Below are 24558 nucleotides of genomic sequence, written 5' to 3'. Positions count from 1 at the left end.
CACAAAATGGAGGACAACCACACCATACTGGGAATAAATGACCTAACCAAGTCGATACACACATTTTTGGGGTACATAACTCAGTCCATGACATTCCACCCTTTGACTTCCAAAAAATCACATCCTTGCAACATGCAAAACATATTCACCCTGTCATGTCATAGCAAAAGTCTTAATTCCAAGCTGAAAATCCAAAAATTCCTCTTCATACGCGAAATCTAGAATACAAGTTATCTGCTTCCAAAGGTACAGTGGCAGAACAGGCTTTTACAAGCTAGACATTTCAATTACTAATGGGAGAAATTGGAGGGAAAGAAGGCATAATAGGCAGTAACCAAGTCAGTAGAACACATTACATTAACCCTCAAAGCTTTGAAAATAATCCTCTGTTCTCTGAGACAATTTACACAATAACCCTGCCCTCTAGACTCTAGTTATTGGCTACACTGTCCAGATTCTGAGTGGAGGTCCCTCAGCCCTGGGCTTCAGCTCCACCTTCCAGGCTTACTGGGACAGCAATTCTACTCCCTCAGCCTTAGGTGCACCAATCTCCTAGTCTATCCGAGTGGCAACTCCACCCTTAGAAATACAAGAGGCCATGGCTCCACCTTTTGAAACTCCTGAGGTCATGGCCATACCTTTTGAGACTGAGACAGCTTGGCTTTTTGTGTTCTTTGTCTCTTCAGCTTCTGCTTCCTGGTTCCTTGGCCTCTCAGCTCCTCAGGCCTCATGCCCACATATGCCCTGCTGGGGCAAGTGTTCCAAAGCTCTGTAGTTCCACCGATAAGTGCCTAGAGGCACACCACTCTGCCAGGAAGCCTCCAGTACACAGGCACTCAGGTCCCTTGCTCCGTGGGTCAGCTCCAGTGCTGTCTTGCACTGGTCTCCTCGTTCTGCTGCTGCCAGTTCTGTGCTGTTGCCACTTCTGTGCTGCTGCAGGTTCTCTCTTGTACTGGACCTCTATCACTGTTGCTCCTTTATCCATTCAGTGTTTCAAAACAGCTTCCACATTTTAGGTATCTGTTAGAGCAGCACCCCACTCTCAGTACCAAATTCTGTCTTAGTTTTCTAGTGCTGCTATAACAGAAATACCACAAGTGGATGGCTTTAACAAAGAGAAATTTATTCTCTCACAGTCTAGTAGGTTACAAGTCCAAATTCAGGGTGTCACCTCCAGGGGAAGGCTTTCTCTCTTTGTCCAAACTGGAGGAAAACCCTTGTCCTCAACCTTTCCCTGGTTGAGGAGCTTCTCAGACGCAGGGACCCTGGGTCCAAAGGATGCGCTCTGGTCCTGGTGCTGCTTTCTTGGTGGTATGAGGTCCCCAACTCTCTGCTTGCTTCCCTTTCCTTTTATCTCTTGAGAGATAAAAGGTGATGCAGGCCACACCCCAGGGAAACTCTCTTTACATTGGATCAGAGATGTGACCTGAGTAAGGGTGGTGTGTTACAATCCCACCCTAATCCTCTCAACATAAAATTACAATCACAAAATGGAGGACAACCACACAATACTGGGAATCAGGGCCTAACCAGGTCGATACACACATTTTTGGGGGGACATTACTCAATCTATGACACCAAATTTGAGTCTCAGGGACCAGAATTTTCTAGGGAATAGATAAATAAAACATAGGCCTTTCCCTCAAGCAGCTCCAAATTTGGTAGCAGAGAAAACATGGCCACAGAGAATTACTGTAGGGGTTATGATGGAAATATAAACACCTAGTAAGAGAAAAAAGGAGCCCTGGTGGCACAATGGTTAAGCGTTTGGCTGCTAACTGAAAGGTCGGCAATTAAAACCCACCAGAAACTCTGCAGGAGAAAAGAACTGGTGGTCTGCTTCCATAAAGATTATTGCCTATGAAACCCTATGCAGCATTTCTACTCTGTCATATAGAGTCACTTTGAGGGGGAATCGACTCAACGGCACACAACAACAGTAAGAGAAAGGGTGGTTATCAGGAAAAGCTCTACAAATATTTTGGCATTTCAGCTGGATTTTGCAGAAAAAGAAAGCTTTGTCAGGTGGAGAAATCAGGGAGATGAAGGCATAGTAGGCATACGGAAGGCATAGTAAGCATATGGTACTGTAAATTCAAATAAAGTTAAAAATTGGCATGTTACATACAGAGAACTATGGGAAATGCACCATGGCTGTAGCGTAAAGACTGTGCAGGTTGAAGAAATGGGTGGGCCTAGATTGAGAACGCCTTGAGAAGCAACCTAAGGAACCTCAACTTTATTTGGGGGGAACGTGTTTACACAGTGCAGCTGTAGAGATAAACATGATTGTGTTGAGACTTTTTATGGTCAACAACATCTTATCATTTATACTGAGTGTATCTAAGGTTCTGCATGGTCCCTTTGAAACTTTCTTAGCTATGACCTCATGTTTGGTGAGTCAGATGTAGGCTCAGGAAGCACTAAACAATAGGACTGGGAATAACCATTCTCACAGGTTGAGTGCAGCTGATAAGGTCAGAGACTGGTCCCTCCCTCATCATCCTACATGGACCATGACCAGCACTGGTCAAGCCCTGCTCTTCTATGGCTGAACAGCTGAGTTGGAAGGTTGCAGAGACGGAAACACCTACTTTGCTCCTTACTATAATCTTCCCACCCTGAGCTCAATTAGATGCCGTATATACACAGAGGGGGGCCCTGGTGGCACAGTGGTTAAGAGCTCAGGCTACTAACCAAAAGATCGGCATGGGGCAGTTGTACTCTGTCCTATAGGGTCCCTATGAGTTGGAATCGACTCAACGGCAATGGTTTTTGTTTTTTTTTTTTGTATACACAGCAGGCGTTCAACATATATTTATTGACTATTACACTGACCTTCCTCAAAATTGTTGTAAGAGGACTAAGAACAAAGTGTGTCATATTTTTACTCAAATAATTTGTACCTTCTACATTTGGCCCCCACCCAAGGTATTTTTGTAAGAGCACTATGCTAATTTTATTTTTATAATTTTTATAGCCACATGTAAAAACAAATTGGCACCATGGCACTTACAATACAGGGACTGGGGAAATTACATGTTATTTGCATAAAATACAGTAATCTTCACAACTAGGATCCCCTGGCTGACATATATTATCATAAATATGTATATATGTAAATTTTAGAGGAATAACGGATACTTTACTTCCAAATAATGCACTTGTTGTATACATTTTGGAAATATATAATAATCAACTTAGAATATTAGAACTGACAGGAAGCTGAAGCTCATCCAACTCTTTTCATACATGATGAAACAGACGGCCAGAGCTAATATTTTGCCAGATATTGAATCTCTGAGAGGATTCTAATTTAAATGAAGCTCATTCAGGTAAATTTAAATCTATGTCCAATAAAATCACAGATTACTAAAGCCACACATCATTGATTTTCCCTTAAAAATATCATTAGTAAAGACCTCAGTAGTCTTCTGAGCCCATTATAATTTTCCTCAGTTAAGAAATTGTTTTCCACTCTACTGAATCTCCAAGGAGGCAAGATATTTTGCTCTTCTGGAAAGTACATGGAATGTAGTATGTGTTAAAAAAAATTCTTCTCAAATGAAACTTAGCCACGTCTTCTCCCATTTCTGAAAAATTCAATTGGTTAAACATTAGAGATTTTCTTGTATCACATTATTGAAGGAAGAAATAAAAACCATACTTAAAGTATCACTACCAAATTCTACTTAAAAAAAAACAACAATCCCATTAAAAAAAGAAATAAATAATTTTTTTTTTTTTGTAACGCTTTTGTGATGGCTGGTGGTTTCTTGCATGTACAGGAAATATTGTGATGACCAGAGAAAGCAGTGTGTGGGTTTGCTTTCCATCCTAATTGTTCAGATCACTTTATGCTTAATTTGGAATGAAAACAATTCTCTAAACAAACTGTGTCTTCTTGGACTGAAAACACGATATCCCTGAGGCCAATCTAAGGCCTCTGAGCCAGTGAATCTCAGAGAGGTGGGGCCAGACTATGAAGGATACACAGTATTTGGAAGCCATGTGAATGGCGGTGGAGTATAATCCAGACTAGGAAGAATCTACCTCCAAAAATTAGCCAATGAAAACCGTGCAGATCACAATAGAACAGACTTGCTTCTTTTAGATTCAGCAGAAGGGATGATTCTACAGGAGAACATCATGTTTTCTGAAGTAGAAGGCCAAGGAGGGTGTGGAAGACCCTCCGTGAGATGGATTGGCACAGTAGCTAAAACAATGGCCTTGAACATGCTGGCAATCATGAGGATGATGCAGGACTGGGTAACATTTCATTCTGCTGTACATGAGGTCACTATGAGTCAGGGTAGACTCAACAGCAGTTAACAACAACAAAATAATTTGAAAAAATTATGTTTAATAAAACATAATATAAAACCTTTTGAATTTATTGTTATCTGCAATACAAACTACAGAAAGTAGAGTTTAAAGGAAGTCTGGCTGGTCAGGAGAAGCGAAAGATGGGCTGGAGATGGAGTGGAGTGTGGCAGAATTTGAGTCTGCTAATGCCCAAAGTCCCAATTCCAGGCAGAACCCATAGAAGAGACCAAAGCTATCAATCCTATGGCAAGTCTAGTTAGTATGATGAGCTACTGCTTACTTCTATCTATAATAGGTTCAGCTGCTGAATGAGATCCATCTTCAAGGATAAGATCAGGATGGCTCAGGAAATGGTTGTCAAGTTATTTACTTTCTCATGACCTTCACTCCCATGTCAAACAGCAGGTGCTTTCAAAAGAGTTAGATCGAGGTGGGGCGGGGGGCAAACAACAATAGTTGGGTAATCCTGGAACACAACCTCATAGAAGTAATCAGAACAAACGCCTTCATGTTGGGGAGACAATGCACATCACAATGCTGATCACAACCCTTTCCCCATCCTCTTTCAAGGAACTTGTGAAGCTAAGCTCCTGCAAGTTTTCCAGATTCTCAGGGTTCACCTGTCACAACTTAAGTAGAGCAGAAACAAAGCTTAAGCACAAACACATCTGCCAAAATAATCTTTGTAATTACATAAAAAAAGAGAAATAATTGGGAAGGTGGGTTCAGTCCTTACTAGAGAGAAGAATAGAAAATAAGGCATTGTTTTAGAGCCAAGCTTTAAGGCCATTGTTGGACAGAGTGGTGGTTGGGGGTTAGGGGCAGAATGACTTTTTGTTTATAAGACTTTTTTTTGTAACTTTGCCGTTTGAATAAAACAGATTCAATGTGTTTCCCTTCTGATTAGTACTCTTGCAACTTGTTGAATCATTTCTGTTAAGCATATCATTTTTTTTAGGAAATAAGTTTTTGACAAATAAAGCTGGTTGTGAACAAACACTTGATAAACAGCATAATAGTATCAGGTTCCACCTATAGGTTACAGAATTCTTTGAATTTTACTTAGGGGTAGGGTCAATCTTCCTCTTTGATGGAAACTATGATGGAAACTATGTAATAATAGTATCAGCTATTGTTTATGAAGTTCATGCTTTGTGCTAGGCACTGCATTAAGTACTTTGCATTATCTCATTAAAGTTTCATAACAAACCTATGAGGAAGAAAATATTATTATCCCCACCTTGAAAATGAGGAAACAGTCTCAGAGAAGTTATATAACTTATTCAGTATCATGTAGATATTAAGTGGCTTGGGGATGGTGGTGCACAGGGCAGGTGTTGGGGGAGGAAGGATTCAAATCCAAACATACCACACTAGACTTTCTACTGCCGGCTTTCACCCCTAAAGACAGCTATCTTGGGAGACATAAAAGTTTAAGTTGTTACCAGCTTAAATTAATTATTTTCAAATCCTTCTCTGAAGATTATGAAATACAAAAAGAATTCCTGCGAGATCAAGAAAATGAGAAGGATTAAAGTAGAGGGGAAAATGGCCTGGAGTTGAGAATTACGGTGGTGATGAGAAAGAGAGAGACTAGGTGGCAGGTTCCCAAAGGTAAGCTGCTAGTTTTATAATTTTGTTCAAGGCCAATTCTTCTTAGTAGGTGCTTTTTTAAACTCATCTTTTGGCTTACCAAGACACTAAATGAATCAGATAAAACAGTTACTATGACACGTTTAAGGTCATAGCCAATTTATTTATCCTGGTTAATCACTAGTCTTATATTCAGTTTTTAAAAAATGCCCATTTTTTGACCTTCCAGTCTTGGATTAGCCCCTGGGCTTGTGAATCAAGAGAAGCCTCCAGCCTGACCCACAGACTTGGGACGTTCTAGCCTCTACAACTGTGTGAGCCATTTCCTTAATATAAATCCTCCTCTCTCTATATATTTATACACTTTACTGGTTTTGCTTCTCTAGAACACCCAACCTAAGACACCCTCACAATGTCTAGCACAGCATAAAAAGAGCTCAATTCAAAATTGCTGGAATTGGAAGTGGGTTACTATGAACCTATGCAAAAATTACTTTTTGAATCCTTGAAAATTACCATTAATGAAGTTCTAAGGAAAATTAATCTTTATTTTAAATAAGCCAAATACTCAATAAAAAAAAAACCCTGCGGCTATTGAGTCGATTGCGACTCACAGTGACCCTATAGGACAGAGTAGAACTGCCCCATAGGGTTTCCAAGGAGCAGCTGGTGGATTCAAAATGCTACCCTTTTGGTTAGCAGCTGTAGCTCTTAACCACTGTACCACCAGGGCTCCAATATCAAACATATAATTTGGAAATGAAACAGTCCATTAGCCATACAAGACTTACTTTACTCATGTTTATTTATTTATTTTTGCATATTATATATGCACACGCTAAGAAAATTTGAATGAGTCTGCCATAGATGTTAACAGAAATTAAAATTAATTTTAATGTCTTTATCAATGTAATTCTCCACAATCCTACCACCAAACAATTTTGAGCAGTAGATTTCCTCAGGGGAGTGTAAAGATTCTCTTATTCAGTATGAGGGTGGCTGCTTCTGAGATACTTTTTAATGATCCAGAATAAAGTACCAACCTAAACCATAGAGTCATGACACCTCAGACTCACTTAGCAAGCTGCTTATACAATCTCTTCAATTTACACAGGTGGAAACTGAGTCCAGAAATGTACTCTAAGGCATAAAGCTAATACGCAGCAGTTTATTGACTGTATTATGAATAGTTTGAAACTCAGAACGATTACATTGCTAAAACAGAATTATTTTACTTTGCAGAATTTACTCATCTGGGAAAAAATAAGCGTGATGGAAAAAGGAAGTCTTTAGAGTCAAACAGACACTTCTTTCTTACATAAATTGTGTAGTCCTTCCATGCTTCAGTTCCTTATCTCTCTCTTTAAGGATTTAATGGTGCAGTGGCTAAGAGCTATAGCTGCTAACCAAAAGGTCGGCAGTTTGAATCCATCATCCTCTCCTTGGAAACCCTATGGGGCAGTTCTACTCTGTCCTGTAGGATCTTTATGAGTTGGGATCACCTGAATGGCAAAGGGTTTTTTATACGGATTTAAAAAAGAAAAGAAAGAAAACAAACTCATAGGATTTAGGAGAAGATTGAATGAGTTAGCACAAATACATAAAGTTCATAGCACAGTGCCTCTTATGAACTTAGTTCTATTTCTTTTCTACCTTTAGGGTATATTTAAGAAAGGATTATTTTAAAGGCTAAGAAAATGATTAAATAGAATATGTTAAGTGACTTTCTTCCTCATGACAATTAAAACATTATAAATGCAGATAACTTAATGAGAAAAAAATTGAAAAAATAGAATTTCAGAACTTTGTCTATAAGCATAAATATGTTTTCCAAGTTACTATGTGCATATTATTTAGTTTTTACTTTATATACATAAAATAACTGCCTGTAAATTTTGATATTGTCCTGTAGTCATACTTTTCTAATATTTATAAATTTTCCAGAGTCACAGGACACCAGAAATTACAAATGCTAGGAAAGTATGGATGGAGGCAATATAAAAATTTATAGGCATCTCAGAAATAAGGCCTGGTGATCTTCAGAAGGGTCACAACCTTGAAAGCCCTATAGACCAGTTCTACTCTGCACAGATGGGGTTGTCATGAGTCAGAATTGACTTGATGGCACCTAACAACAACAACAAGAACCTGATGTTGATAAAGAGTCCCTGGGTGGTACAAACAGTTAAGTTCTGGGTTACTAACCAAAATGTTGGTGGTTCAAATACACCCAACAGTTCATAGGAAGAATGGTCTGGCCATCTACTCCTGAAAGGTCACAGCCTTTGAAAACCCTGTGGAATTCAGCTTTACTCTGAAACACATGAGCTCACCATGAGTCAGAATTGACTCAGTGGCAACTGGTTTGGCTTCTTTTCCTCTTTTTATCTTTTTAAATGATGTTGATGTGCCATAGTATGTGGGGTCATTTCCTTATTATCCATTGGGATTGGTTCAGTTTTTCCTGGTTTATTCAAATAAACATGTGGTATACTCATAACAGAATAGGCACTTTAAGAGATACAAAGGTGAATAAGACTTGTTCTCTGACTCCAAGGCTCTTATAATTTAGCAAGTGGGGGAAATATGCAAAGAGGCATGATGCAACGTGTTCCGTGCTTTAACACAGATGCTTGGGGATCATTGAGAGCAAAGAGGAGAGACAGTTTCCTCCATGAACATTTTTATACAAATGACTTGGTTTGAGGGGATAGTGATTTCCTGAAGGGAGATTACTCATCGAAGATATGAGTAGATCACAGGGTTTGTTTTGAAGTCCACCATAGTATTCTATGAAATCATGAACCCTTTTACAATGTTCTACAACATTGCGTGGACCAGTATCCCCATAGTCTCACTAGTTGAGAAACCCCTTCACTCATGAATATTTCCTGACTGCCCATTCCAAGAATCGACTACACCTTCTTTGATTGCATTGAACACAATACATGATTCCATCCTAACACCTCTAGCCCTTAGGCACCTATGGTTGAATGTCTGCCTTTCCCTATTAGGCAATAGTTTACCAGATGTCAGGAAAATACCTGATTCATTTTTCTATCTCCAGTAATTAGTACACTGCTTGGCTTGTAATAGTTATACAGTAGCTGCAACAATGGGCTCAAACATACTAATAACTGTGAGAATGGCTCAGAATCGGGCAACGTTTCATTCTGTTATACAAAAGATCACTGTGAGTAGCAACTAACAACAAGAATTCCTTGATTATAAGTCAATTTCCATGGTCAACGAGCATATCATGGTAGCTAAGAATGGTTTTACCATTTATAGGATGATTGGGTCTCTTTATCTCTACATCCTAACTTCTTTTAACATAGTTTACATATTAATATCATGTTGTCTCAACCAAGAAACAACAATAACAACAAAAAAAAAACCTCATTACCTTCAAGTCGGTTCTGACTCATAGTGACCCTATAGGAAGGAGTAGAACTGCCCTATAGGGTTTCCAAGAAGCACCTGGTAGATTCCAACTGCCAACTTTTTGTTTAGCAGCTGTAGCTCTTAACCACTACACCACCAGGGTTTCCATTTTTTAACATAGCTTACATATTAATGCCAAGTTGTTTCAACAGCCTCTATTAAATACAGGTGCTCTCCTCAGTACTATGCTAATTTTTGGTTGTCATTTAGTAAATTCTTCTAATATACTAAATCTGTTTCTTCAATCTCCATTCCATCAGAAAAGTTTTATTTTCAAATGAATAGCATCAATTTTGATCATCATTGCATTTTAACACATTTTAAAATCAAATAAAGAACTCTCTTTGGTATTTTGGAGGAGTCTTGGTGGTGCAATGGTTAAGTACTTGGCTGCTAACTGGAAGGTTGGTGGCTGGAACTCAGCAGCTCCAGAAAAGACTTGGGGATCTGCTCCAGTAAAGATTACAACCTAGGAAACCCTATGGGGCAGTCATACTCTCCTCTATAGGGTCAATATGGAGTAAGAATCAACTTGAGGGCACACAACAACATATAGCTATGCTTCCCTGAAGTAGAAAAAATTTTTTAAGAAGTGAGAAAGTTTGTAAGGTAGAAAGCAATAAGAGGAAACTGAGGCAAATGTGCAGAAGAAAGAAAAAGGAAGTTAACGTCAAGTTTAAGGAGTAATCCATACGATGAGGAAAAGTATTTAGTTTTTATAGATACACTTTTACTTGCATTTTCTTAAGAATTTAGATTTGTCTGAAGAAAATGCAATCGAGCTAATATTTATCTGGACCTAAACCCATTGCCTTCCAGTCAATTCCAACTCATAGTGACCCTATAGGACAGAGTAGTATTACCCCATAGGCTTTCCAAGGAGCAGCTGGTGGATTTGAACTGCCGACCTTTCAGTTACAGCTAAGCTCTTAACAATTTCGCTACCAGGGCTCCTATCTGGACCTACTTAAAAAAAAAAAAAACTACTCGTAAAAGCGCCAGGGGAAAAGCTCTGAAGAGTAGCAAAATCGTGGTGAATTTCTGTGTTTTGTTATTTTTGAATTTTCAAATATATAGGTGAAAGTCAAGTCTTCATTGAAATGGAGAAAACAGCCTGGCATGTAGCACCAGAAGACAGGGTTGTTGTCCTGGGAACAGTTCCTTTTTAAGTTGTGAAACTAGCATGCTCAACGTGACAAAGACTAAGTCCTAGATTGGAAGATTGACAGTTTGCAAAGCCCTGCAGTATATATTTAGCCACAAGGTCATCTATTTCCCAGATGACATCAGCAGGAGGTTTGCATATTTCAGCTGAGCCTGACAAGAGATGAAATTATGTCACAATAAAAGGACAAGTACGAGGAAGTTCTAGTAAATACTTGCTAAGAAGTCCTGGGCTTTGACCAAGTGAGACAGGGGTAAGTGTTGTCCAGTTTGCAAATGTTTTAGCTATTGCTGGTGATATGGTTGCAGATGTGGAGGGAAACATTAAAAAAAAAAAAATCAGCAACAAAAACGTGCCCTTTAGATATTTAAGTCAGTTGGCATAATCTATTAAGAAAACATTCAGCATCCCACTTTGGAGAGTGGCGTCTGGGGTCTTAAACGCTAGCAAGCAGCCATCAATTGGTCTCAACCCACTTGGATCAAAGGAGAATGAAGAACACCAAGGACACAAGGTAATTACAAGCCCAAGAGACAGAAAGGGCCACATGAAACAGAGACTACATCATCCTGAGACCAGAAAAACTAGATGATGCCTGACTACAACCAGTGACTGCCCTGACAGGGAACACAACAGAGAACCCCTGAGGGAGCAGGAGAGCAGTGGGATGCAGACCCCAAATTTTCTTAAAAAGACCAGACTTAATGGTCTGACTGAGACTAGAAGCACCCCGGTTGTCATGGCCCCCAGACCTTCTGTTGGCCCAGGACAGGAACCATTCCTGAAGCGAACTCTTCAGACATGGATTGGACTAGACAATGGGTTGGAGAGGGATGCTGGTGAGGAGTGAGCGTCTTGGATTAGGTGGACACTTGAGACTATGTTGGCATCTCCTGCCTGGAGGGGAGATGAGAGGGTAGAGGCGGTTAGAAGCTGATGAAATGAACATGAAAAGAGAGAGTGGAGGAAGAGAATGGGCTGTCTCATTAGGGGAAGAGTAATTGGGAGTGTGTAGCAAGGTGTATATGGGTTTTTGTGTGAGAGACTGATTTGATTTGTAAACTTTCACTTAAAGCCCAATAAAAATTATATAAAAAAGTGCCCTTTAGCTGGTTCCATTGAATATGCACGCTGAAAATATTGTGGTTTGCACAATTTAGGGGTTAATACTTCTTTACTAGGTATTCACTAACTATGAGTACCGTGAACAAATTTCAGCTGGTTTCCATGATGTGACTCAGAACTGCTTAGGGGGAATTTTACAGTGAGAATTCGTGGCCTAGTTGGAAAAGCCGAAGAATTTTATTTCTGTGTCTGCGTACAATGTCAGCTGGATTAAAAGTGTTTGTCCAGATTTGACAGGGTTTTTTGTTTTGCTCTGTTTGCTTATATGCTTGCTTGCTGTTTGGTCATTATTTGCTTCCATTAAATTACTTTTTAGTTTCACTTAAATAGAACACTTAGCTAAGTGAAATTTTATTTAGCTCACTACATTTATGAAAAGTGCAAATAACTATAAACAAGTACCATGGTTGGTTTATTTAGTCTAGAGTTTCTCAACCTCAGCATTATTGACATTTTGGGTCAGGTAATTGCTTATTGTGGGTGCTGTCATGTGCATTGTAGGATGTTTAGCGGCATCCCTGGCTTCTACCTATTAGATATCAGTGGCAAGTCCTTCCTTCACTCCCTAGTTGTAACAGTCAAAAATATCTCTAGGCATTGTCAAATGTCCCTTGGGGGCCAACATAGCCCCTGACTGATCACGACTCATAAGGTCTTTATGAGTTGAAATCGACTCAATGACAACTGGTTAACGTGTTTAAGTGCTAGGAAGAAATGTAAAGAAATAAAGGGGATGCGTTAGGTACATTTTAAATCAGGTAGTTTTTAGTCATGGAAGGCCTTTCTGAGGAGACAACATTTGAAGAAACTCCATTAAGAGAGGGAACAATGCATGCAGAGATGAGAGTGTGGAAGGGTGCCCTGCCAATATTCCAAGAGGAGGTTACCCATAAAAAAAAACTTTTTTTTTTTTTTTTTTTTTTTAGCAAGGGCAAAAACCCAGAAGCCATTTTGGGATGCCAATTATGGATAGAAAATCACATACAAATATCTCTCCACTAAGGCATTATTCTGCCTTCTAGCTATCATTAAAATAATCTCAAGAATAGGATTCCCCCGCCCCTGCCTCAGAAACACCCACACCTGAGATTGAGGTTATGATATATATATATGGGGAAAGGGTAGGTAGAAGTGGTTAAAAAAGACAGGATATGAATGGAGTATGAAGTATAGTATTCCAACCACAAGCAATTCTGGCTATGTTATAGATCCCTTGAAGTATCTTTATAAGTCAGGCAGTCATAGGCTTATTCTGCCAGAAAGCTACAATTTTGCTAGTTGTTTTAGTAGAATATTGGCAATTTCATATGTTTCAAACTAATACGTTGGTCTTAAGGTTTGCAGTGAGAGTGGGGAATGGAAGATAAGCATCACTTAAGCCTGATCTGAATGCTGTAACAGATGCTTACTATACTTAATAACATTAAGTTGTATCCCTTTGAGGGCAGAAGTAGCTGCCCGGTTAATATTTTTGGAATGTCTTATTTTTCATGAGCTTTATGATCAGTAAAAAACGAAAACCGATATTTGTAAATTAAATCTGACCCTTATAAAGTGACTAGAGTGGGCTTGATGGAGTGCCTCTTCAAATGTCTTAAAAGTCAATAAACTGATTTGATAAGAATATTAATACTTTTCCTGCTAAATTTTGCACCCGTATCTCTGAAGCACTGTTAGAATAAAAGCCATTATAATAAATTAAATAGCTGTGCAATTACTTATTTTAGTTTTATTTATTTGTGACTAGGTGGCTTTAAAATGATCACTAATTTGTTTTGGTGTAGGCAAAATACTTTCATGCAAGAAAAATTATTAGACTTTTTATAATCCCATATCTAATATAGACACACACATAAAGAAGCATCATTGTCACCTCCCTTGGCATTATACAGAATTGACAACTGAAATTCTATGTGAGAGAACGTGCTGTGTGTATGGATAACATGCCATAGAGCATACCCTGGGGCTGTGGTCTCCTATGAGAGGAAGCTGCTGCTTAAGAATCCATGAGGATTTCTTGGGATGACAAAGTACATGGTCTGTAGAGTCTGGTGACACCCCAGTGCCCAGCCATCCTCAGGAGTCCTCCTAGGATGTCATTCATCCACTAAGGTCCTCCTAGAGTATCATTCATTCACCAAGGTAGCAGCAGTCCACCCTACAAACACCTAATGATCTCTGTCTCTAAGCCATAGCCTTTTGAACAGTCATGAATCATCCAAGCCCTTAATGCCCCCCACAAAAAACCCAAACCCATTGCTGTTGAGTAGATTCCAACTCATAGAGACCCTATAGGACAGAGTAGAACTGCCCCATAAGGTTCCCAATGAGCACCTGGTGGATTTGAACAGCTGATCTTTTGGTTAGCAGCTGTAGCTCTTAACCACTACGCCACCAGGGATCATTCCAGATTCTTCACCAACTCCAAAGTCACTTGAGCCTTTAGGCCTGTTGCCTGAAGATCCCATAGACTCCCCAGAGCCTTCTTATTTACAGTAAGTAGCATAACCTGATGGTCTATCTGTGTCACAGCTGCTAAGAAGGGGACTTCTGTCATTGTGAATCAGAGGACGAAGTGAAGAGAAAAAGTAATCTCTCCTATTTTTTTCCCAGCTACTTTCTCTCAAAATAGAAATAACTATCATTTTTCTGATCAATTTTAAAAAAGCATTTTATTACAGTAATTAAGGAAAACCAGAAAAATAAAAAATCCGTAATTCCACTGTCCAACAAGAACTAACATTTGGATACCTCTCTTTCATCTTTTCTTATGCAAACGAATGATGCACACAAAATTAAAAAAAATTTAACGGCAACAGAATATTACTTCTATTTTATGATTTTTTAAAATTTAGTGGTATATTATGAGCATCTTTACATGTCAAGAAAAATAGATCTACATCATGAGTTTAAAAAAAAAAAAATTAGATCAGTTAATTCTACCAGCTCGGTACAAGTTGCATTTACATGAGCCCCTCACTATATTTAATGGCAAATGTGTCATTCTCTCACAGAGTCCATTGTAGGAACACACCACCATTTATTTAAGAAGTTCCTTATAGTTGGTTGTTTCTATTTTCTTTTATTATAAATAACCTTGGAATGAAATCCGGAGACATCTGTCTTTTCAATTGCCTGATTATTTCCTTAGGCTATATTCCTGAAAGTGTGACTACCTGCCTAAAATATGCTATTTTTAAGGGTTTTTAATACACGTTACCAGATTGCCCTCAAGAAAGGATATACCAATTTATCTGTCTAGCAATAGTGAATGAGTGTGGGAGGCTTCCTTTCCTATTCAGCCTTCATCATGCATTTATTCCCGTTGGCTCATGACAGAATATAACTCTACGGAGCTACAGTAGATTTGAGAAGGAAAAGAAAAATCTCAGAGAAGTTGAGACAATTCTGTGGTCCTCCCTGAGTCACAAGTGTGGCTCTTTCTTCCTGCCCATTTTTCTGTTGAAAGCAGGAGGTATTTCAGGCCCTGGGTAGCCTGTCAGTGTTGCCCGGCAGACACTCCCAGCTTGAAAAAGTCTTTGTAACGGTCCGGTGCTGACCCAGGAGGATGTGGAGAAGTTCCACGGTGTTTATGCAACTCAGCATGAGAAAATAAGCCCCTTCCTGCTATGTGAGTTTCAGCTGTCAAATCTGTGCCGGAGGACAGAAGGGGCTGAGAAGCCTTTCCTCTATCTCATGCTTTAAGGAGTTCAGAGGAACCATTTCTGATTATTCTACAAAATATGGGCATGAGGAAGCAGAAACTGGATTTTCTATTCTGTCCACACTTTTTGTCAATGCTGTAGGAAAAAATAGATACAAATTTAAAAGGCTGAATTAGAAAAGGAAATGAAACTTTATTAAACTGTTTGCAGGGATATATTTCTGATATAATGAAAAGAGCAGGGAGTTGTGAGTAGAAACATTTAGATTAAGTTTTTTCGTTCTTCTTTGTTGATCCTGATGGGTAAACATAGGATCAAATTCCTGTAGTAGGCTAATTATTTTAATATTTCAGCTTTGATACAATAAATTCCCTTTTTTTTAACTATTCTATAATACCAGGCTGTGGGGCTGGAAACTGGTTAGAAATAAGGCTAGTCAAAGGAAATTGTTATTATATTTTGTTTCTTGTCTTTCTAGAAATACCTTTACGCAATAGGCCATCTCATTTCTGATCTTAGCAGTTAAACTGGCCTGTTTTATTTGGGTTTCGCCGTAACAGTGATGAGAAGTCATTGGAGGGTTGCAGGCAAGAGGGGACTGGCATTATGTGCGGTTTCTCAAGTGTATTTCTACTTCTCTTTTCTTCTCCACAGGAGTCTCTGGGTGGCACAAATGGCTAAGCACTGGGCTACTTACCAAAAGGTTAGCAGTTCAAACCTGCCCAGAGGCACCTTGGAAGAAAGCCCTGGCTATCTCCTCCTGAAAGGTCAGAGCCATGAAAGCTATATTGAACAGTTCTACTCTGTAACACATGCGGTCACCATAAGCTGGAAATGACTTGACAGCAACTGTTTTTTTTTTTTTTTTTCTGTGCTGGTGGGAATAACCTTTCTGCCCAGTGTGCATGGACAACCAGAGTTCTTCAAATTTTTCTTGTTAGTCTGGATACTAATAAACTAAATATAGTGATCCAGATTGATCAAATGTGTTATAGTCATTCTATTATGTAATATCTATTATGTAACATATTGGCCAAGTGTATAGTCATTCTTAAATGGAGAAAATTCATAAACTTCATAAATTTTCTCCATCTAAGAAGGGAGGCAGAAAACCCACCACTAACATCCACCAATGAAAAAGAAGAAGACCCTTGTCAAGATGGATTGACACAGTGGCTACAGCAGTGGGCTCAAGCATAATGATTGTGAGGATGACACAGGACCGTTCTGTTGTACATAGGGTCGCTATGAGTCGGAACCAATTGCACAGCACATAACAAAACCAACAACATCCACCAAGCAGGCCTTCTAATTCCAGGGTGTGTTCTGAGGCCTCTTTGCCTGGCTTTGCTAATTTGTAATTCACATGCCATGACCTGCCCCTCTGCCTTTTCCTATTGTTCACCTCTGTGACGTTTGTTCTTTATTTCTTCCTGCCCCCATAGTTTACAACCATGTCCTAATCTAACATTCCTATCATTGCTTGAGCCCTTCTCCATTATTTCAGATGACAGCTGCTTGGCTCCATTTCTCTGCACCCACAGTCAGATAGAAGCTACACATTATTGTCATGGATAGATTAATAGATTTACTCTTGGTGACGATCTTGACCTTAGTCTTCGTGCTCTTCTTTATTTTTAGAGTATTAAACAGGGTGAGAATAGTTATGCTTGACCTGTTAAATAATAATAAGATCCATCTTATTTAATTACCAACTAAGAAATATGGGGAGAGAATTTCAATATCTAAAATGAATGACACTTTTTCTATGAATTATTGTTTTCTCTCTAGATAGTGAACACCGTACTTCAGTTTACTATTTAGTGGTAATAATGAGCTGATAAATATTGAACAGATTAAAATTGAACAGTCTTCTTTTTATCCAAACTGAGAAAGTATACAAAAGATAAAGAAAAAGATTAGTTAATTCTATCTGCTCTGTACAAGTTCCATTTATGTGAACCCCTCACCATAATATTTAATGGCAAACGTGTCATTCCCTTACATAATAATATAACTAAACCCACTGTGGTTGAGTCAATTCTGACTGATAGCAACCCTACAGGACAGAGTAGATCTGCCCCATAGGATTTCCCAGGAGCAGCTGGTGGATTCGAACTGCTGAGCTTTTGGTTGGCAGCCAAGCTCTTAACCACTGCACCACCAGGACTCCAATAATGTAACAGTAATGGCAAAATATTTTTTTTGTCCCTAGGACCAGATCCTTTAAGATCTAACCTATGTCAGCAACAAGAAGATAGCAGAAGGCCTCTTTTTAGATCCAAACAGTATATTCAAATACTATATTCTACAACTTATTAATAGAAGTTTGTTCTCTGATAATGTATCTTTAGGAAAAGAAGGAATAGAAGAAGGACTTGAAGGGGAGAAGAAAACACTTTGTGGATCTTTTTTATACTGCCTTTGCAAGAGTTTTGAAATGTACAGAAAGTCTAGCCAAGTGGTTTGAATCTCACCACCCCACCGCTGTCAAGTCCAATCCGACTTATAGCGACCCTGTAGGACAGAGTAGAACTGCCCCCATAAGGTTTCCAAGGCTGTAAATCTTCACAGAAGCAGACTTTCCACACCTATCTCCCTTGGAGCGGCTGGTGGGTTAGAATTGCCAATCTTTTGGTCAACAGCTGACCCAGTGCTTTAATCACTGCACCACCAGGGCTACTTGGGGTTTGAATAGAGTCTCTTTATTTTTAAGGTTTATTCAGGTGAATTTAAAAAGAAGTACTATGGTGTCATAGGGCCCTGGTGCAGTGGTTAAGCATTCAGGTGCTAATCAAAAGGTTGGTAGTTTGAATCCACCACCTGCTCCTTGGAAACCCTATGGGGCAGTTCTATTCTGTCCCACAGAGTTGCTATGAGTCAGAATTAACTCAACAGCAACGGGTTTGGCTTTGATGATACGGTGCCAGGGTTGAAGGCACAGATTCTGCTATTCTGGATTACCTCAGTATAACTCTTAAGGCAGCGATATACAGCTGAGCAACCTTGGGTAAATTATTTAACATCTCCATTCCTCAGTTTTCTCTTCTGCATGATGGAGAACCTAATGAGATCTACTTTCTCAAGGTTGTCATGAGTATAAAATGGGTAAATGCAAGTCAAGGGCTTAGAACAATGTCTAGTGCAGAGTAAATACTTGATGATATCAGCATAATCATCACCATTATCATCATCCTCAAATTTGTCATTAACATAGATAAGCTGTTATTAGTGTGTAAAGGCCTGAGATATTGGGGAATAAAGAGTTTTCTGTGAACTATTAGTAGTAGCAGATTTCTTCCTATGAGATTCTAGGTAAAGTAAAAGTAGTAGTCACATTAAAAAAAAAAAAAAAAACTTTAGTATTTATATATATTTAAATTATCATAGAGTAAAATAACATTTTTCTTTTGTTGCATAACTCTATGAACTTTAACACAAAATAAATTTGTGTAACTTTCACCACAATCAGGAGACAAAACTAGTATCACCCCCCAAAGTCCCCCCTTTGGAGTTAAATTCTCCTCCACCCCTAACTCCTGGCAACTGCAAATCCGTTCTCTATCACAGTAGTTTTGATTCTTCAGAATGTCATGTAAATGGACTCAGACATTATTCACCCTTTTGAGCCAAGCTTGTTTCAGCAGTATAATGACTTTGAGATTCGTCGATGATGTTGCATGTATCAAGGTCTTGTTCCTATTTATTGCTGAGTAGTATTCCATAGTAAGGATGCACCCTTTGGTCTATCCACTCATCTGCAAAAGGACATTTGGGAGTAGTAGAGCTGTTATAAACATTTGTGTTCAAGTTTTTGTGTGAACATAAGTTTTTCATTTTCTTGAATAAATATGCAAGAGTTGAAGGGCGATTGTACAATTTTGCATTCCTACCAGAAATGCATGAGACTTTCACTGGCTCTGCATCTTCTCTAGCACTTGAAAGCGTCAGTATTTTTTATTTTAGCCATTCTTGTAGAAGTGCAGTGGTATCTCATTGTGGTTTCAATTTGCATTTGCCCAATGCCTAATGATGTCGAACATCTTTTCATGTGAGTAGTTGCCATTCTTCTACTGTCTTTGGTTAAGTATTCATTTCAATAATTTGCTCATATTTTAATAAGGTTGTTTGTTTTCTAGTGGTCCAGTGTTGAGAGTTCTTTTGTATTCCACATACAAGTTCTTTGTTATAGATGCAATTCGGAAATGTTTTTTCCAATCTTTAGCTTGTGTTTTCATTCTATTGATAATGTTTTTCCACAGAAAAGAGTTTTAATTTTGATGAAGTACAATTTATCGCTCTTTCTTTTTTTCTTTTATGGCTTATGTTTTGATGTGATGTCTGAGAACTCTGTGCCTAGTCCTAGATGCTCATGAATTTTTCCTATGCATTTTTCTAAAAGTGTTATAGTTTTACTTTTTACGTTTCAGTTCATGATCAATTTTGAGAATGAAGAAAGAGCTCCATAAATGTTAATACTCCCTCCAATCCCACTGAACTATTGTAAGACCTGACTAAGACTAGAGCTATGGTTTCAATTTCTTTTGGATTCCATGTTTTTGCATTATACTTCAGTTGGGGTAATAGCAACTTCAGTAGTTGGAGGAGAAAAATTAGTCAATAAAGTAGATTTTAACTGTTAATAAGAGCCCTATAATATATAAAAAAAAAAACCACCAAACCCATTGCTGTCAAGTTGATTCCACTCATAGTGACCCTATAGGGCAGAGTAGAGCTGTCCCATAGAGTTTCCAGGGAGTGCCTGGTGGATTCAAACTGCTGACCTTTTGGTTAGCAGCCATAGCTCTTAACCACTACATCATCAGGGTTTCCTACAATATAAAAAGAACTTTTAAATCTATGGCATTTAAAAAGGAAAGCTTAATAAAAACAAGTAGTTAGCTGTTATTATTCTTCCTTAACGTCATGAGGAGTGCATGGTTATTGTCTATTTTGGGTTGTTTTTTGTTTGTCTTTTCCATTTCAAGCAGAATTTTTATCTAGAATTTCCAAAGGTAAAACACTGTACTGAAATTTTGAATCAGAAATGCAACTGTTTTCTAAGTTTGATAAAGCCCTTTACCTTTTCCAGTTCTGAAAGCAGGACTATTTTTAACAGTTTCGCCAGGACTATCAAAATAACCTTTTAGCAAAACAACTTTTGATTAAGGTAATTGCTTGCATCTTTGCTGAGAATTGAGAAATAAAGCAAAATTGCCCACGTGTTAGGAAACTGAAACTGAATCTGACAAGAAGTCCAAATATTAGTGTTTTTTCCTGTTGGGCTAAATAAAGCTTCTGCTGATTCTACAATGTTTCCTATAACATATTAGAACCAGAATTAAATAGCGAAAAACTTTTCCTCTGGTGGTTTGGCAATTTAGCTTCCATCATCATTATACTCTGCTTTAAAAAAGAATTTATCACAAATTGTTTTAGACTTTTGGAGACTGACTGTGGCCTACAGTTAATATCTCATTCAAAACAGAACAACACTAATATCAACCAGTGTTATGGCTAAAAACACTAGGAAACACTGTTCGGACATTGGTAATAGAAGCCAGTCATAGCTTGGAGGAGGAAAGTGGGGTTCAGTCAGATTTAGAAGATTTACGACGTTCCCAGGGGTCTAAGTAGAATTTATCAGGCAATTTTCACCTGGGGAAGCCTGGGTAGAAACAGAACACATACTATTTCACAGCTACCGTCCTAACTACCATGGGAATTTTTTGTGTGGATAGATTCCCTCATGGAGGATATGTTTTTGAATTGTAAGGTGTTTCTCCCTTAATAAACATTAAAGAATCTCTTGCACAAAATTGTAAACATACAGGAAAGAGATGTACAGAAAAGAGAAGGATTTTATTAGTCCTTTAACATCTTTCCTACATTAAGACCCTGGGAAACCTCACTTATAAGAGAAGTTTGTTTTGTGAACAATAACTTTCAGAGCAAAAGACTTGATTTTTGTTAAGGATATTTTCATCAAGCTATGATAAAATAATATGTATCTTTCTCTATTTCAGGGAAATATCTCATTAATTATCATATTGAAGTTATCTGAGTATGTGACTCAATGGCAACTAACAACAATATGTAACCTGAGAACTGTATTCTTATATTTCTCTTCGATAGTCTTAACTGAGCTAATTCAGCAAATATTACAGTGATAATTAGTTTCTCATCAATGAAAATCCAAAACTTTATATATCCTCCAAACTTAAAAATACAGAAATATACTGAGAGTCTTGTATGAAAAACAAAAAAGTCATTAAAGATTGAAAATCCTGATTTTTATACTAGGCTCCACTCTGAGTGAGCTTTGTAAACTTTGACCTCAGCTTTCTATAAAGTGAATTTTGGAGTTAGTTGAATATTGATCTGAATGCTAGTACTTTCACATGCTATATAATGTCTGTTTGGGCAACATTGGACCATATATACATTCGAGGTACCATAAAGTTATAAGAGTTCAGAAATCTCATCACAGAACAGGATGTAGCAGAGGTAACTGGATGTAGCAAACACAACAGCTTCCTGCAGGCAACACATGTATCTCGTGTCTCTTGTATATAAAGAGATTGTTCTGCCAGGTGTATAACAGTACAACATACATAACCTATAATATCTATGTCTTGATACTCTTAACACCTATGTTACTGGCTTATGTACTGTACTGTGCTGCAGTTTCTATCCTTATTTTAATGTGGACTTTCCCTAATTACAAAAAATTGTTTACCACATAACTGTATACTCCAACTCAAAGGCAGCAGCACACGATCTCCTGTATCACACATCTCTCGAGCATTGTAGCGTTATTTTCTTTCGAAAATATTACTGTGAAGTGCATCATGGCTCCCAAATGCAGCAAATCCAGTGCTACTGATAGCAGCAGCAAGAGGCAAAGTATTGATTGGGAAGCGAAACAAAAGTTTATTAAGTAACACAAAGGTAGAAAATCAGTGAATTCTATTGCGCACAATTTAGGCATGTTCACACAAAGTCCAGATTACATAATGTCCTGTTTTTCAGAATGTATCATGGACGTGAAGCAATACATGACTGTATTTTCGCCTAATACTGTGACTTTGAGCAACTTATTTAACCAACAGAATCCCTACTTTATCTTTTAAAATAGTGAAAATTTTATGCCTACCTAATGAAGTAGAAGAATGTATGTGAAAGCACTTAGACAAGTCTTGGATTCTATATAAATATAAGGTATTTTCATTTAAAACAAAAGCTATGCTGAAAGAGAAGGCTGACTTGGGTCAAGTCTACCTTCCCATGATAATATCTATGATGATGCAATTGAAATGACTGGTATTTCTAAATTATTGTTATTTTAATCTTTGTACAAAGTAATCCCATTTTTTCTCTGAAACCTATAGTCAGGCTGTAGAATTTATTATTATTATTATTTTGCTGCCAAATGGTTAGAGACAGCTTTGGCAGATACACTAACTTTTTCTGCAGAAGACTGTTCTTCAGAAATTCAGAGACGCTCATTCACAGAGTAGGATTTGGCCTGACATTTCTTACCTGAAACATCTTCACATCCTTCTCTGGATGGACCAACTAGACTAAGGATCAGTATCTGAGCTAGGCAACTGAATGGTGTACTTGAGATGAGAAGGAATATTACTCTTGATTCTAGTGAGGGGAGTGATCCTTTGGTATTTGGTGGATGATTCTCTGTTCTGAATGGTTCTTAAATCCCCATAGGAGTATGACAGGACTTTCTAGGCCATTAGTTAACTAGGCATCGGTAGACAGACACCAGGTGAGACAAACCAGAGATAGCTGGGGTCTGCTCTTGTTGGGATATCTGAAGACAGAGCCAGGAGTGTAGGTCAAGTATCTAAAACCAGCAATTTGGTGCTCAGGCAGGGACTCAGGATAAGCTTCAACAGGCTCAACCAGGACACAAGGAAGGCTGTGAAGAAGCACTGGTCCTTTCTGTCTTGAACAGCTCAGATGTGCTTTTTTAGACCTTTCTCTGAGCATTACTGCTAGCTTTAAAGAACTGGGATCAGCTAGTGTAGACCAACCTGGCATTCCTAAGGGGAATGGAACATTCTTATTCACATTCTTGTTCGTTGTTGGCCATTCTTGTCCCTATCTGTCTTAGTTTCCTAGTGCTGCTGTAATAGAAGTACTGCAAGTTGGTGGCTTTAATGAACAGAAGTTTATTTTATCTCAGTTCAGGAGGCTAGAAGTCCAAATCAGCATCTCAACTGAGTGAATTCCTTCCTGTTAGTAGCTCTGAGCATTTCTTGGTTCCTTGGTAATTTTCTGTTAACACCTGTCTTTCTTACTATTTGCCTGCATGCATATCTCTGTGTCAATGCTGCCCTTTATATAACTCAGAAATTATTAGGTTTAGGGTCCACCCTAGACTGGCATGAACTGAACTGATTGATTATATTACAGTATATTGCCTTACAGAAGGTGATTAGACTAGATTATATTATATTAAACCAAAAACCAAACCAAACCCAGTGCCGTTGAGTTGATTCCGACTCATTTAATCCACATTTATAGGAGTTAGGATTCCAATACATGTTTTGGGAGGACACAATTCAATTCATTGTACTACTGAAGAGAAAGATTACATTCCCCGGAAGGACTTTAGGCTTTGGATCCTTTGGTCATCAACTTCAATGTCAAGAAACCTGGGGTGGTCAGAGGAGTACTCTCTGTTCAACTTTCAGCTCAACTTCCATGCCCAGGAACTGACTATATACATCTGGCAAGAGTTTAGACCCTAAGGTTCCTCAGACAATTTTAACTGTCAAGTATATTAGTCTTTCTTATTAGAATACAAGTGATTTACTTTTGTCATCAGGGTTTCTCACTTAATATTCATATTTGCAATCACTTATTCCTGCTGGTATCTCAGTTTTTCTGAAGGTAACAACCAAAACTTGAAATTAAATATTCTCCCTTTCAATATATGATTTAATTTTTGTTTTGTTTTGTTTTTACTCTCAAAATTCACATGGAAGGCAGGCACTGAATTCTATGTGATTAAATAATTGATGTTGGAGATGAGGTGAAAAGATTGCTGTGTAGAACACTTTGAAATTCCTATCAGGGTTTAGAGTTGACACACTGAATAATTATGGCTTTTTTTTTCCATACAGATCTAAACTAGGAAGACTTTTCAAGGATTTCTTTCCCAGAGTGACTTTTCTCTACTCATTTATTTTCATTTTATTTTTTTTATTTCTTTTCTCT

The sequence above is a fragment of the Loxodonta africana genome, chromosome 2, assembly GCF_030014295.1.
Source record: "Loxodonta africana isolate mLoxAfr1 chromosome 2, mLoxAfr1.hap2, whole genome shotgun sequence".
NCBI classification, from domain to species: domain Eukaryota; kingdom Metazoa; phylum Chordata; class Mammalia; order Proboscidea; family Elephantidae; genus Loxodonta; species Loxodonta africana.
This window is presented reverse-complemented; position numbering follows the sequence as displayed.